Source organism: Herpailurus yagouaroundi, unplaced genomic scaffold (assembly GCF_014898765.1).
Source record: "Herpailurus yagouaroundi ecotype Mexico unplaced genomic scaffold, PumYag 28, whole genome shotgun sequence".
NCBI lineage: Eukaryota > Metazoa > Chordata > Mammalia > Carnivora > Felidae > Herpailurus > Herpailurus yagouaroundi.
In genome coordinates, this window is record NW_024412376.1 from 13739902 (window position 1) to 13754722 (window position 14821).

The following is a 14821-nucleotide window of genomic DNA, read 5'->3' on the forward strand; positions in this document are numbered from 1 at the left end:
ATATAAGGACTATGCTTTAAGTCATGTCAATATCTAGAACTGTGCCCACAGAAAATTTTAAAGTAATCAAGCCATTAAATAATAATGCTAAACTTAGGTTTCCATAATTACCTGGCTTCTTCCTTCATATTTACTTATTTTCACAGGAAGAGACTGGTTGTCTGACCCTTTCATGTTGGAAGGGTGGATAAACGGTTTTCTGAATAAATCAGTTTGAAAACTAGCATTTTACAAATTATTCTGAACTTGGCAGGCAAAGTTCTGCCCGTGCAGCGAACTTTATCACAAACCAACACATATAAACGGACTATGCATTTTCTTGATACAGAACTCAAAAACCAGCTCAGTGGAATTAACGTAGCATCCAGCAGAATTAATATTCCATCAACGAACAACTGGGCTTTGAGTGTCCACTGCCCCAGGGAGCTCTCCAAAGGGTATCTCACCTTGTATCACAACGTATCCAATCAACACACACCTTATTTTACTCAAGACCCAAAACACAAAATTGTGTGGCCGATTTTCAAATTTTGAAATGTAAAATGCAGAACATATAGAATAAACCAACTAAGATTTGGGAAGAAGTTCAAATGTTACCTATCAGCATTCAATTCTGGCTGCAATCCCATTGGGTAATTGTGCAAAAAAATTAAAAATAGCTGCCCCAGGAGAAAAACACAAGGTCATTTGTCTTTTTATTTCTTAAATGTTGAAAAAGCTGAAGTTCTGCACAGCAGAACAAAAAGTCTTCTCAAGGTCTCCTGGTGTTAGCTAATCCGGGTTTAATGGACAAGAACGGTCTTGCCTTCCATTTAAGGGCACACAACCACACCCAGACAGTAGATAGTCTGTGAAGGTGGCCCGTTTATGTAAAACAGATCTCATTTAGTTTCATGGCATTAAAAGGAGTTTATCTTATGTGGGCCAACTCTTCTGTGTCTGAGGAACTCAAATTTAAATTATATCTTATGGCTCCTTACCTTGCTCACCTATTTATTACCTCCTGAATTCCTGCTGTTAACAGTTAAATCACAGAACTAGCTGCTGGTATTAATCACACTTTTAACTATTAGGAAATATAAGACTATTTTTGAGTCACTTGTTGAATTCAGCAGGCCTTTCTAATCCCAGAAAATAACTATGCTCATAATTAACTCCTTATGGTGATAAGGATTTTAATAACCATGGGCTACTGCACACCAAGCTTAGCAGGGCATGGAGACAAGCAAGAGGTGCCAGCACCCAAATCCGATTTATCTCAAAGAACGTGTAGGCAAAACAAAGACTTGATGAAGGGAGCCATTTAAGGCCAAGGGCAGCCACCCTCCCACACTACAGGAATGTATCTGTTTTAAAAACCATGGTAACAGCAGGAATCAGTTGCAGATCTGAATTCCTGTAGAAGTGCCCAGGATTCATACTTCATAAGTCCATATTTTATGATTTTATAAATTATAAACCTAGTTTTACTAGAGTGATTGTAATCCCAGTTTCTAGATTCTTGTCCGTGAATATGAAAAATGTACAGCTTTTCAAGAAAACAAGGACTTTTCATATTTTGTATCTACGTCAAAGTAAGTACCGAAAAAAGCAAGAGTTACTTTCTAGTTGTTTGAAATACAATTTGCACCTTTCCACATTTCCATTAAACACACAATACAACCTCAAAAAAAAAAAAAAATCTGTAATACCAAATGTCACTTTAACTACTTTGTAAACTTTGAGAATGCACCAGTTTGCTAACAATGTTCTAAAAACTAGTAAAATAAATTCACAAATAGGTTGAAAACTTCCAGTTCCATATTAAACACTACCAAAGGAGATATGGTTAGCTAGTCACCTTAGTAAACATTTGATTCAAGCTTAGGGATTCAGAAACTTTTTTGTTTTTTTTTTAATTCTAATTCTTTCTGTTAACTAATGGAGGTCCTCAGGTAAATCCCATAACCTCTCTAGGCTTCAATTACCTATTATCAAGCCAAAGAAGTAGGTCAAACAAAGTAACTTCATTTTTTTTTTTTTTTAAGATTTACTTTTCAGCGACAGAGAGAGACAGAGTGTGAGTGGGGGAGGGGCAGAGAGAGAGGGAGACAGAGAATCCAAAGCAGGCCCCAGGCTCTGAGCTGTCAGCACAGAGCCAGACGGGGGGCTCGAACTCATGGACCGCGAGATCATGACCTCAGCTGAAGTCAGATGCTTAACTGACTGAGCCACCCAGGCGCCCCAAAATGAGGTAACTTCTAAGGTCCCCTGAAGGCCTAAAATTTCCTGATCTCTGAAGAGACAATTGTGGCTGGCCCCTTCTCTATGATATAAGAGAGGAGAGAAGGTTCAGTGAGACAGTATACAAGCAGGCAGATCAACTCTGTTCATTGAAAACTACCACCCCACTGCTAAGCCAAGCAGTGAGACCAATCTACCTACAGTCTACCTGTGGAAACTTTTTTACACCACTTGTAAGAACGCATGTAGCAGAAGAGCAGATCCAGTAAGACCATTCAGAAGAGGTGAAAGAGCCAAATACTGTTTTGTACTGAACAGCCGTTTAGAATTTGCTTAAAAGAACGGACACTATATAGAGGCTAAAATCAAGAAAAACAAAAACTGGAGGATGCATCTATTTTACACCTACATCCTAGAAATCATCCCAAATTCAAAGGAAGGTAGTAAAAATCTAAAACTTTAAAAAATAATAAGCTCTCATTTTGTACTTAACAATTTTGAAGGTTCTCTTTTTCTAGACCTTGGCTTGAAAATCTCCACCGATCTTTCACATACCCTAACCTTGTGTTCTCCAAAGGCACAGCAAGGGAAATGCTAATGATTTTACCCGACTAGAATAAAAAATGTGGTGGGCTTCTGTAATGAATAACCTGGCAACCTCTCCCTTGGCTTTTATGCCTCCACAATCTAGGATTCTTTAAGTCCCGGCTTGAGAACGGCATGTGCAAGAAGAAATGCGGGCTTTCGCTGGGGTCCAGTGACGCATGCAGGTGGGAGAGTCGTATGTGTTGGAGCTGGGCTCTGACATGGGCACCCCTAGCCTTTGTGCCAACCATGACCGGTCAGTTCACAAGACTCCACACTCAGCCAGGGCAGGCACGTGTCCAATGTAGCTGTGCATGCCCAGGACTTAGGATGAATAAGCTTTTCAAAGAAAGAGGTCTGTGAATGAGGACGGGAAATGGTAATGGAAATTAATAAAACAGTTTAAAACACCTCTTCGTAAATCTGTAATCTACCCATTGTACTACCTTCTTTTTTTGTCAATCAGAAAGGCCCAAGGTACATTTAGAGACTTTAAATATTTTTGATGTATTTTAGAAACTACTCTTGTGTTGCTCTAAAAACTGTTTCATGAGTTAATACTGTCTGTTCCCAGAAAGCCTCAGTGTTCTCCTTTCTTTCAGAGCATAGAAGAGTATGTGTTGAAAAAACATTTGATAATCAGTCTTCCCAAATGATAGCTAGGGACTTAATTTCTACCCAATTAATAAATACTCTGTGGGTGAGAACTCAGGAGGACCTGTTTCTCACTTCACAGAACCTCAATGGGTTCAAGCTAGAAAAACCGTGTGGGAACACTCCATGCAATCACATACGGCAACTTTCCCCAAAGTGGCCACACCTGGGGGTACGGAAGGAAGCAGCTATCATTTCTTGGATGCCTTCAACATGCCAGTCACTTATTATCATAAGTCATCTCATGTGATCCTCAAAGCAACCCGAGGAGAGGCATTCTATTTTACAGAGGCAGAAATGGACACTCAAAACACTTAACTGTGCAGTAGATCTTGTGGCAGGAACCGGCAGCAGGGGGATTCAGCCCCAAGACTGCCAGACACAAAGCCCTTTCTCTTTCCACTCGGCATCCTAACTTTTAGCCTGTCACACAGACTCACTTGTCACTGTTCCTCTCCTTCAGAAATCATCCTAAAACTGAAATATATGTTCGTTGGTCATATAACCCATGGACTCAGCTTTGATGAGGGCAGAAATTAACTGATGCACAGCTTCAGTGTAGGAAAAAATGTCACCAGAAATAGATACTACTTTCGAAACAGAACAAAGACTCTTGTCTAGTTTGCAATTTATAAAAATAAAAAATAGCCCAAAGCCAGGTTTAAGAGTTTTTTAATTAGTCACATTAGGATGTAAATTCACTTAGCAAAGTGTGAGTGTTTTGAAGCAGGAAGTAAAAGCCAAGTCCAACCTTCCACCTAAGGCAAGACTCCCTCCTGGACAAATGTCTTACAACCTCCACCTGGACACTTCGAATGCAGACAGCGATCACTTGGTGAGGCAGGCGGCCCCTCCTACGGTTGACTTGCTTTGTCTGTTTTCTCTCAGCAACATTTAGATCAAGTGGTTCAAGACTGCATACTGTGTGCCAATTACACCGAATTACCAGTTCCCAATTACCACTGGCAGTTCCGAACAAAACAGTTTTTGTTTTGGCGATTCCAAATTACCACTGGGATTAGGGACGGTGGGGCAGAATGGATGCAAAGGAAACAAGACCTTGCAGAGGGAGATCCTGAAGACATCAATTATAATATAACGCAACCATCTCAGGTGCCTGGAAGATGCCCCAAGCTATATGCATGTCAACTTTTCTCAAATGTCTACAGAATTATGAGTTTGTTCTTTGTTTCTCTTAAGTATTTCTCTCTAGAGGCTCTGCAGCTTAATGAGCTATGTGCTCAAGCACTTCTGGGTTCACAATCTGTGCCTTTCAAACATGTGTACTAAACTGGATTAACAGCAGAATGCCCAAATAAAGAGTATTCTCTTTATTGCTCTCAGAAGAATGTTGTTAGTATCTTGCAGGGCAGGAAAACAAAGCAGTCTGGATTGAAGATTCAGTTAGGTGTTTGGGGCAAATATAAAATCTTAACTCATGGTAGCGGACTAGTCCAGGGGTGAGGTTTCAAAGGCAAAAGCCTTTCAGCTCACCAGCCTTTCTCATATGTCACTGCTGATCTTAAGTGATAAGATGACTGAAGCCTTTTGATTTCCACGTTAAAACACAGAGAGCATGCTGCAACAGTAATCCTTCAATGAACTTTCCTCATTGAAAGAAAAAGTAGACATCCAGAGCTCAAGAGTAATGGATTTAGCCACTGGAGTTATTAGCTCTGATAGCTATTGCCTGTGATGAACTCATGTTCACTTTCAGTCTCATCTGTCTGCCCTCAGCTTGTGTTGGATTAGTCTGTGAAAAGTTAAGAAAGCTTGGCAAGTGAGTGGTTTGAAAGAACATTTTGTATCTTTTCCAAGTTTTTCACCAGGACAGTTCTGACAAACACAAATTACGTCTTGATCTACTCTTGGGTTGCCGAAATTGCATCCATTCATTTTGGACAGATATAAATTCATGAAGTGGTTTCATCACTTGTCAAGATGAAAGTCCTGCCAGAATGTGTATGCACTAAACCCTCTGCCAATGGAGGGGGCAGGGTGGGCTGATGCAGTCACTCGGTATGTGGGCTGATGATGTTCTCGCAGATTTTTTACACATAGGTGCACCACCTTCTTCCTCTTTTTTTTTAAGTTTATTTATTTATTATGAGAGAGAGAGAGGCAGAGACAGAGAAAGAGAGTGGAGGAGGGCCAGAAAGAGAGGGAGAGGGAGAATCCCAAGCAGGCTCTGCACTGTCAGCAAGGAGCCTGATGTGATGCTCGAACACGCAAACTGTGAGATCATGACCTGAGCTGGAACCAAGAGTCGGACGCTTAGCCGACTAAGCCACCCGGGCACCCAGGTGCATCACCTTCTTGAAGACCAAGTGCAAAACTGCCTCTTTCAACAAGCCTGATCCCTTGTGGAACATCCTGTCTTGTTTACTGTCTGTGACTAGCAATTAATTAATGACTTCTGTTTTCTGATTTTGTGTATTTGCTTTGTAAGCATCTTCCCAAGGAAATGTTAAGTTCCTTGAGGGGAAAGACCATTATTATTTCATTTATATTCAGCACACATACTCTCTAATAAGGAACAACTGCATGGTGAGTGCTCAAGGAAAGCACACAAAACACCAGCCTACAAGGCTTGAAAGATACCCCCACTGCCACCCACTGAGCCATAAGCTTTGTATTTGTTGGTACCGATATGTCTGCATGCCAAGCAGGCCTAATGACTAGAAGGTGCTTGGAAGAGTAGGAAGGAGACAGTTAGCATTTTGTAGTGTATATTCTTTCCATCCAGATGAAACCATTCCCTTCTCATCAGATGCCACCAGGCCTCCTGGTGCACGCTGCTTCTCTAACTACTGCAAGGTACAGTGAGTGCCTTTCAGAGTGATCAGCCAATTACTTCCTGTGGCCCTTAGTGCTGTGGAGGAGCTCGGTCAACCAATCCACACACTTCTCTGGTCTATTACTACACGTTTCCATAGTCACCTCCCAGTTGGAAAAGAAAAAAATAGGTCCTATTGTATGAGAACCGTCACATGCACTCTGTGCACTGGGTGAACACAGCAACAAAACCACATGCATGGGCTGAACTGTTTTTGTAAAAGAAAAAGTTGGACAGCAAGAAAGTTCTTGGGCATATCAGAGGCAAAGGTAGGGAGGGGCTTATTCTGAGAAGACAAATAGCTGGATGAAAGTTCCACTAGAAGCCCCTGGTGGCAAGCTGTTAAGGTACAGGTATGTTGTATCTTGAGCAGAAAATACAACCTGGGAAAGCCTCTGATTCTAGGGAGTCAACTAAATGGGTCTGTCTCTAAAGGGTAAGCTAAGCAGTGGTCCATACCGTTAGATAGAAAGCAAGAAGTGTGCCACCACACTGGCATTTCTTTTGCTTTCTAGGTACCTTTTTGGTTTCTGTATAATAGGAAACATTCAGTGTTTTACTGACAAAGAGCTGTTTGCACTCACAAAAGGTTTATTGAAGTGTGAAATTCTGTGTTTTTTTTTTTTTTTTTTTTTTTTCAAGATCTTCATCACTCACTCTGGAGTTAGGCTAAACATACCAAGTCTCAGCTGTAACCAGTCTTAGGGAATCTACCTGGGAAACACAATTGTTTTTAGTATTAGCATCACAAGGGTTAAAAACAAATGTAAAACTCCACCTGATTGAAGAGAAGTTTTGATTAAAAGTTGGGGTAAAAATAAAAAATATAATGGGGCACTTGGGTGGCTCAATTGGTTGAGTGTCTGACTCTTGATTTCGGCTCTGGTCATGATCTCAGGGTCATGGGATCGAGCCTCATTTTGGGCTCTGTGCTGTCAAGCCTGCTTGAGATTTCCTCTCTCTCTCCCTCTGCCCCTCTACCCTGCTCATGTTCTCTCTCTCTCAGGGTGGAGGGGAGGTTTTTACATTTTATTTTTTTAAATTTATTTTTGAGAGAGACAGCATGAGTGGGGAGGGGGCGGGGGAGGAGAGGGAGAGAGAGAGAGAAAATCCCAAGCAGACTCCATACTGTCAGCACAGAGCCCAATGTAGAGCTCGAGCTCATGAACCATGAGATCATGACCTGAACTGAAATCTATAGAGTCAGATGCTTAACTGACTGAGCCACCCAGATGCTCCAGTTTTTACATTTTAAATTGGGGGGAAAATCAAAAGAATAAGTCATGACATGTAAAAATTATGTGAATTTCAAATATCAGTGTCTATAAATAAAGTTTTGAATTTCATCAGTAAAAAATCTGTAGAAGTGTGTTTTCTCTCTAGTATATAAATAAACATAGATGCTAAGTAAATATGTGCTGAACAAAGAAATGAACAAATTTATCATAAAATATGATCTGCTGTTTGGAAATGTTGGATGCTTTTGAAGTATACACACACACACATACACATACAGACTCATATACATACACATATATATGGAACTGGGGGGCTTTGGATTTGATAGGAGTCTTCAATCTCTTGTCTCCTGCTAACTTCCTGAATTAATGCTAGTGAATGGTGGAGAGGCTGCTAACTGCTGTCTGACTTCAAGTAGCAAAGGATGGTAGACAAGGAGAAAGTCTGGTGATGAAGTGACCAGATATCAAAGAGAACTTTCAACACCCTATAAGCCTATAGATAACTTTCTAATAATTAGGCATCAGAACTTTGCTTGGAATTTACAAACTCGAACAAATAAACTGGACATCTCAGAGAAGATAATGGGGAACTGGAGGGGACAAAATATCTCACTCTGTACTGGACAACTGTAGAGCAATACAAATAATGCCAAATTCCTCATATGAAGGCCAATGCTAACAAAGCTGTTCATTTCTTTTTTTTTTTTTCCAGTTGCCTTGTCAGCTGCTCAAATTACCATTCATTAAGAAAAGCCAACATAAACATGTTTTAAAAGGATGGTTCTCTATGGCAACAACTTCTCAAGTAACTGACATCAAAACTATTGACAAGAGTCATACAGCCTCTGGGGAAAAAGTGGGGAAAGAAAAAAGGAGCAGGTTTCCTGCCTCCCTGAAAGGTCCTAAGGCTTGGAAAGTTGCAGTGACTCATGTGACAACATTTCACAACATACTGGCCCTTATAAGATAAACGAGGCTCCTCCAAAGCTAGAAATGATCAATGTGACATAAGCACCAACTTCTTTGAATGAAATCTAAAAATAATCCAAAATGACTACATTTTATAATTCTAGGTCAACTGGTTCTCTTCGTTGCTCCCTGGAGGCAGGACGAATAGTTTTATCCACAGTTGAAGGCTAGTATCTGAATCTCAAAGAACAGAAGCAGAGGCTAACAGAGGATGTCTCTTCCATCTTTACTCCACACAAGACTTCAAAGTTGCTAAGGAATCATGAAAACTCAAATTTAGGCCCCTTATTATAGAAAGAATAGCATTTTTTGAAGAATTCAGAGAACCTAGTATTTTGAAAGTAGGATTAGAACAGAAATAGTTATCTGGAATACTCAAGATTATTTTAAAGAGAGAGGTAAATTAATTTAGGTAAGTGAAATCATTAAAAAAAAAAGCCCTGGGGCGCCTGGGTGGCTCAGTCAGTTGGGCGTCTGTCTGACTTCAGCTCAGGTTATGATCTCATAGTCCGTGAGTTCGAGTCCCACATCAGGCTCTGTGCTGACAGCTCAGAGCCTGGAGCCTGCTTTGGATTCTGTGTCTCCCTCTCTCTCTGCCCCTCCCCTGCTCATGCTTGGTCTCTCTCTCTCAAAAATAAATAAAAACATTAAAAAAAATAATTAAAAAAAAAAGCCCCTTCTTCAATTCTTGCATATTATATAAGATTAATCTTTATATATATATTTTTAATGTTTATTTATTCTCGAGAGAGAGACAGACGAGACAGAGTGTGAGCAGGGGAGGGTCAGAGAGATAGGGAGACACAGAATCTGAAGCAGGCTCCAGGCTCTGAGCCATCAGCTCAGAGTCTGACGCAGGGCTTGAACTCACAGACTGTGAGGTCATGACCTGAGCCAAAGTCAGACGCTTAACTGACTGAGCCACCCAGGCGCCTCTATATACTCTTTTTAATTGACCAGAAATCAAAATAACAATGAAAAACATTTAAAAATACTTTTTAGGAGTAAATTTGGTTGGGCAAAATAATTCTGTGTTTAAAGGATATTTAAGTTAGTATGAGTACATTAAATAAAATTCTGAACTCACTGAGTCATGTAACAAAAGTAAATTACACAAGAATAAGATCTTAAAAAGGCTCAGGTCCAAACATTTGGTCCATCCAATCCTACATGAACATTCACCAGGCAGCTACTATTTACCTGACTGGGACTGGTCCCTTAGGGACTGACCCTTTAAGGACGTCCCTTAGGAGCTCCTGTTCTAAGGGAGACAGACTATAAAATAATAATAATAATAATACTGGTAATAATAATAATAATAATAAGACCTGAATAGATCTCATGTAAGTAATCTTATCACAATAACAATGAAAATTAAAATTAAAAAATACATTGGGAGAATTTATTTTTAGAATAAAGAGAAACTAAATGGTAAGAAAACCAACTATGAAACTCGGTTCAACAAACCCATAACCAATTAAATTGAGATCATAATTCTAAAGAGCTCATAAAAAAACATTACTATTAAAAATATAATCCTCATATATTATTATACATATTAAACACACAATCTCTTAGTTTTATACAAGCTATAATAATTTTTACTTGATAAAAAAAATGATACTATATTAAAAGTTTAAGCAAAAAGAACAAGGAAAGCTGCCTTTCTACCTGCTCAGAATCCAGAAAGGTTCTGTAAAGACCTGCTTCTTGTTTGCGGCCCCTAACTGGCTTCATCTCTCTAGAAAGTCAATGCCCTATATCACAGTGCTTCTCAGACTATTGGGGTTCGTGAAGGGCCATTTATTTTTCTTTTTAAAATCTCCAATCCATTGTGGACCAAGATTTTTGCAACATACTAAGTAAAATAAAATAAAATAGTATGAAATACTAGGAAAGTGACATTCTAAAAAGACATAAAAAACCAAAATTCCAATTTATAGAAGTTAATATCAAGGAATATAAAAGTTCCTAAATGTTTACTCTAATTTCTGTCCTTGTCCCGGGCTGGTCTGTGGACCATCCTTTGAGTGGTGGTTGTATACAGTATTAGCTACCAAAGGAACAAAAAGAAAGGTGCTGAATTCAATGTAGTTAGTACAAGTGGCAATCACCTGAGTGTCAAAAAAACCTGACTCACATCTGACAGAATATGTGATCTTGGACAAGTTATTGGCCTTTCTGAGCCTCAAAGTGAACTTTGTGCAAAGCAAGGAAGTAGGGCTACTCAATGACTTTTCTCAAACACGGTTTTGCTCTGTGTGACACTCTTTAAATGCAATCTTAAACAGGGGCCAATATGTAACGCATCAGAATTGTGGTGGAGGTGGGGTTAGGGGGACCCAAAGCTCATGTCCTAAGCCTACTCTGCCCTTGTAAGGCCCCTGAGGCATCTCTGAGGAACTCCTAGAGCTCTATGAATAAAGGTGCAAAAATGGCAGCTATGTTTTTTAAGGTCCATTACAATTCTAACACTGTAATGTGTAGTCTTGATAATTTCACAGCACTCAGAGTCAGGAGACGAAGAAGCTTTCAAGAATAAAATCGGCTTCTCTCTGTGTGTCTCTCTCTCAAAAATAAATAGATACATTAAAAAAAGGGGCAGGGGGGACGTTGTCTGGATGGCTTAGTTGGATAAGCGTCTGACTCTTGATTTCGGCTCTGGTAATGATCTCAGTTTGTGGGATCAAGACCTGTGTGGGGCTCTGCACTGATAGCGTGAGGCCTGCTTGAGATTCTTTGTCTCTCAAAAATAAATAAATAAACAAACATTAAAAAAAGGAATAAAATCAGGCTTTTGCTATTATATAATATGCACAATTCTTAAAGTTGTCATTCGCTTTTTAAAATTTCAACAATTAGCTGTCTATCAGAACTGTCCAGTGACCAATTTCTTTCAAAAATGGTAACGAGGTATCAAGCCTGGTCTCCTCAATACTGTAAAGTCTTACGTTGCAAAGCAGGTCCTCTCCTCTCTGAGGACCCAATGATTCAGAATGTTGTCAAGGTTGGCTGACTCTTCTGACTTTATGTGGTTTAGCTCCAAAGAAGGCCCAGAGGGGATGGTAATGCTCAGAACCCCATCACCGGTGTCCCTTCAGACTATAGCAAGAGAAGCAAAGCATAGCTTGCTCACCAGTCAAGGCTGCACTCTAACCCAAAGGAAAGTTGCTCTTCATCCTATTTTCATAACATCACAGCATGAAAATCTGGGAGAGAATGTTATTTCTGTTTTCCTGGCAGGACAGAGGGATAGAAGGAAAAATGAGCCAATATTTCACTCTTCTCTTCCAACACTGGGCCATCTGTGTGTCAATTTCTTATTATCACAAAGGCTCTCAAAACCATGCGCTTGATCTGTCAACAAACAAAAAGCCAAATCTAATCCACTCAGTACAAACCTACGCCCTGGCAAAAGTCTAACCAAACAAAACAGTCCAATGACTTACAACTCTTGGGTTGTTTTGGTAGTCCTTCCCTTCACTCTCCCACTTCTTCTTCTTCTTGTTTAATGAATGTCTTCTCATAAATTAGTTTGTTAACTATTAACTGATATACATTTTTACTGGGACTAAAACAACTTTCAAAAAAGCAATGACCCACTTTCTCCTTTCTGGCTCTTATAGAAAGTAGAGGCAGGCCCCCAAGCCCTGTTTGAAGTCCTTGCTGCCAGGAGATGGTCGGTTTATGTCTCTTGTCCTAGGACAGGAAAAGGATGCACTCTCAGCACTGTGTGCTAGGGAGAGATAAGGCCAGAGATTTCTGTCCTCAGCACCTTATCAGCTTTTCCTGCTACTTTCCAGAGCAGACAGCATCATGACTGGCAATAAACTAAACTAGTCTAAGGGGGGCTGGGTGTGTGAGCAGCTTGAGATTGGAAGGAGTGAGGTAGGAAGGGGTACAGAATGAAGAGATGAGGTTTTTAATATATCTTAAAATGGTGTGGCCCAAATAAAACTGCCCCCCTCCTTTTACTAAACACACACATTTTACATCTCTTTTTGCTAAAACTGCAGTAACAGGAATAAAAGTTTTTGTAAGAACTTCCTTTCTGGTTGGAATGCACCACCACTTTCCTTGCTTTGGGCCCTGCCCCTAACTGCTTTGTGCTACTGGCTCCTGGGCACGTAGCACAGGACCCATCTGCTGTCTATGCTCTGACAGGGGCCTGTAAACCATAGGCTGCAGACAGAAGGCTTTCTATGGGCACACATGCCTCATTTAGACAACCAGTGTTTTCTGGGGCCAATTCCATTTCCATATTGCAAAGGAACAAGCAAGGCTATGAGACAGTCCTCCAAATATACAAGGATGTCACTGGTGACCTCTTTCATTCTGCAAAAAATGACACTTCTGAATTCAAGAAGGATTCTATGCTTCTTCAGAAATCCTGGTCTTTTTTGGGCTGGGAAACAAAGATAGCTGCTGGAGCAGAATCTAGACCAAGTAGGAAAATTTAAAATTAGTTATGGCCTCGTTATTTCTAATTTAAAAATTTAGCAGTCTTCTTTTTAAACCTTTTACCACGAAAATTGTTAAACACAGAAAAGCAGAGAAAATAGTAAAACTAACCCAATACCCATTACCCAGCTTTAACAATTATCAACACATAACCATTACCAACTCTACTCCCATTAATTCAAAGCAAATCAAAGATATCATATACTTTCATCTATAAATGTTTTAGTGTGTCTAAAAGATAACAGCTCTAAAAAAAAATCCCTAACTTTAATATGATCACATAAAAAGATTAATAGAAAATTCTTTAATATCACTAAATATTTAGTCTGTGTTCACAATGTTTTTATTGTCTTTTAAGTTCTTTCTACAATTCATTTGAATCAGCTTCCAAATAAGGTCCATATACTGTGATTAGCTGATATGTCTCATCTTTTAGGCTATTGGTTCTCATTCCCTCATTTGTGACACCAAGGTATCTGTGCTATAAAGTTCTCCCAGAATCTGAATTTTGCTGAATTGATCCCTGTGGTATGGTATGGGTTAGCACATTCCTCTGTCTAATGCATGTCCTGTAGAGTTAAATCTAGAGACAGCTTTATTTTCTAACGTAGCACTTCTCCAATATGGCATGCTCCTTTATGAAAAACTTTATGAAAAACTGGATTCATGGTTAAGTGAACTTGTGAAGCAAACTTATGCTATTCTTCCCTTTGATTCATAAAGCACTCTATCATCTGATATACCCAGTAGCTGTTAAACTTCAGAACTTCCCAAACTATTTCACACTGGAACCCTTTTTGGTATAAAATCCATCAACAACCTGTGGAATTAGTGTTCTGCTGAACCTGCTTTAAGGTCTATTCGCACAGACACCCTATGATCTGGATAAGACGAGTTCTCCTGATTAAATCCTATAGCTTAATCTTTCATTTACCTTGTTCTGTCTAAGGGGGTGGGCTTTCTACCAATGAACCACACATTTTATGCAAAACTGGCAGACACCTATTAGGGAAGTGAAAAGAAGACCAGACAAGTATTCTGTTATGAACAACCAGCTTGCCAGGTGGCCTTGGCAGAAGAGGCTAGCTCTTCCCTAGAGATCCCATTACTGAAATGGGAATATCCATTCCCAGGCTTAGTTAGAAATATCATTCTTTCATCTTGGAATGGGAGATGGCAGAGAAATAACATGTCCTAAATCACACAAGTATGTGTGGCTCAAGTTTTAAAATGGCATGTAATCTAATCACATTTTGTTTTCAGGATTATGTAAGAGCTATATATTCTGACCAGTGGGATAACCAGAGTGAAGATAGATCTTAGGACCAGGTTCCATTTAAAAGTCTGTGTAAAGTTCAAACTACAGAATTGTAAATAATTTCTAATATGATCAAGAGTATAAAAATGGAGAGCATAATCAAGAATCAATAAATATATAACAAAATTAAAATTTAAGAAAATCCTAAAAATAAAATGGAACAAAAACACGTTGACTTTGTACCAGTTGTTGCACCAGTTGTTGGATACCTACGCAGAACAGAATTCCAAATAACTTTAAAACACTGTAATTTGATTGTACATACCCTAATGGGATATACCCTAAAGACAAAAAGAACTGGTAAAACAAAACAAAACAACTCCTCAAATCTACTTTTTTTTGATAATCAAGTTATTGGTGTTATTTTGTGACTATCATGTATGTAATGAGAAATAAGCAAATGAGTAAAATAACTGTTTAATGCTTTTATTTCTAGACTCCATAGATTCCAGGAATTATTAATTCTAACTTAATAATAATTCTATTTAATAATAATTCTAACTTAATAATGTTAAGTCCTGTGGTCCTGAATTT

At 39.2% G+C, this 14821-nt stretch overlaps 1 protein-coding gene across 3 annotated transcripts in view; it reads right to left on the bottom strand.

Annotated features, from left to right (window-relative positions):
• PINX1 (PIN2 (TERF1) interacting telomerase inhibitor 1) overlaps nt 1-14821 on the bottom strand; it is an 89367-nt gene that overhangs the window by 1618 nt on the left and 72928 nt on the right. The window lies entirely within an intron of this gene.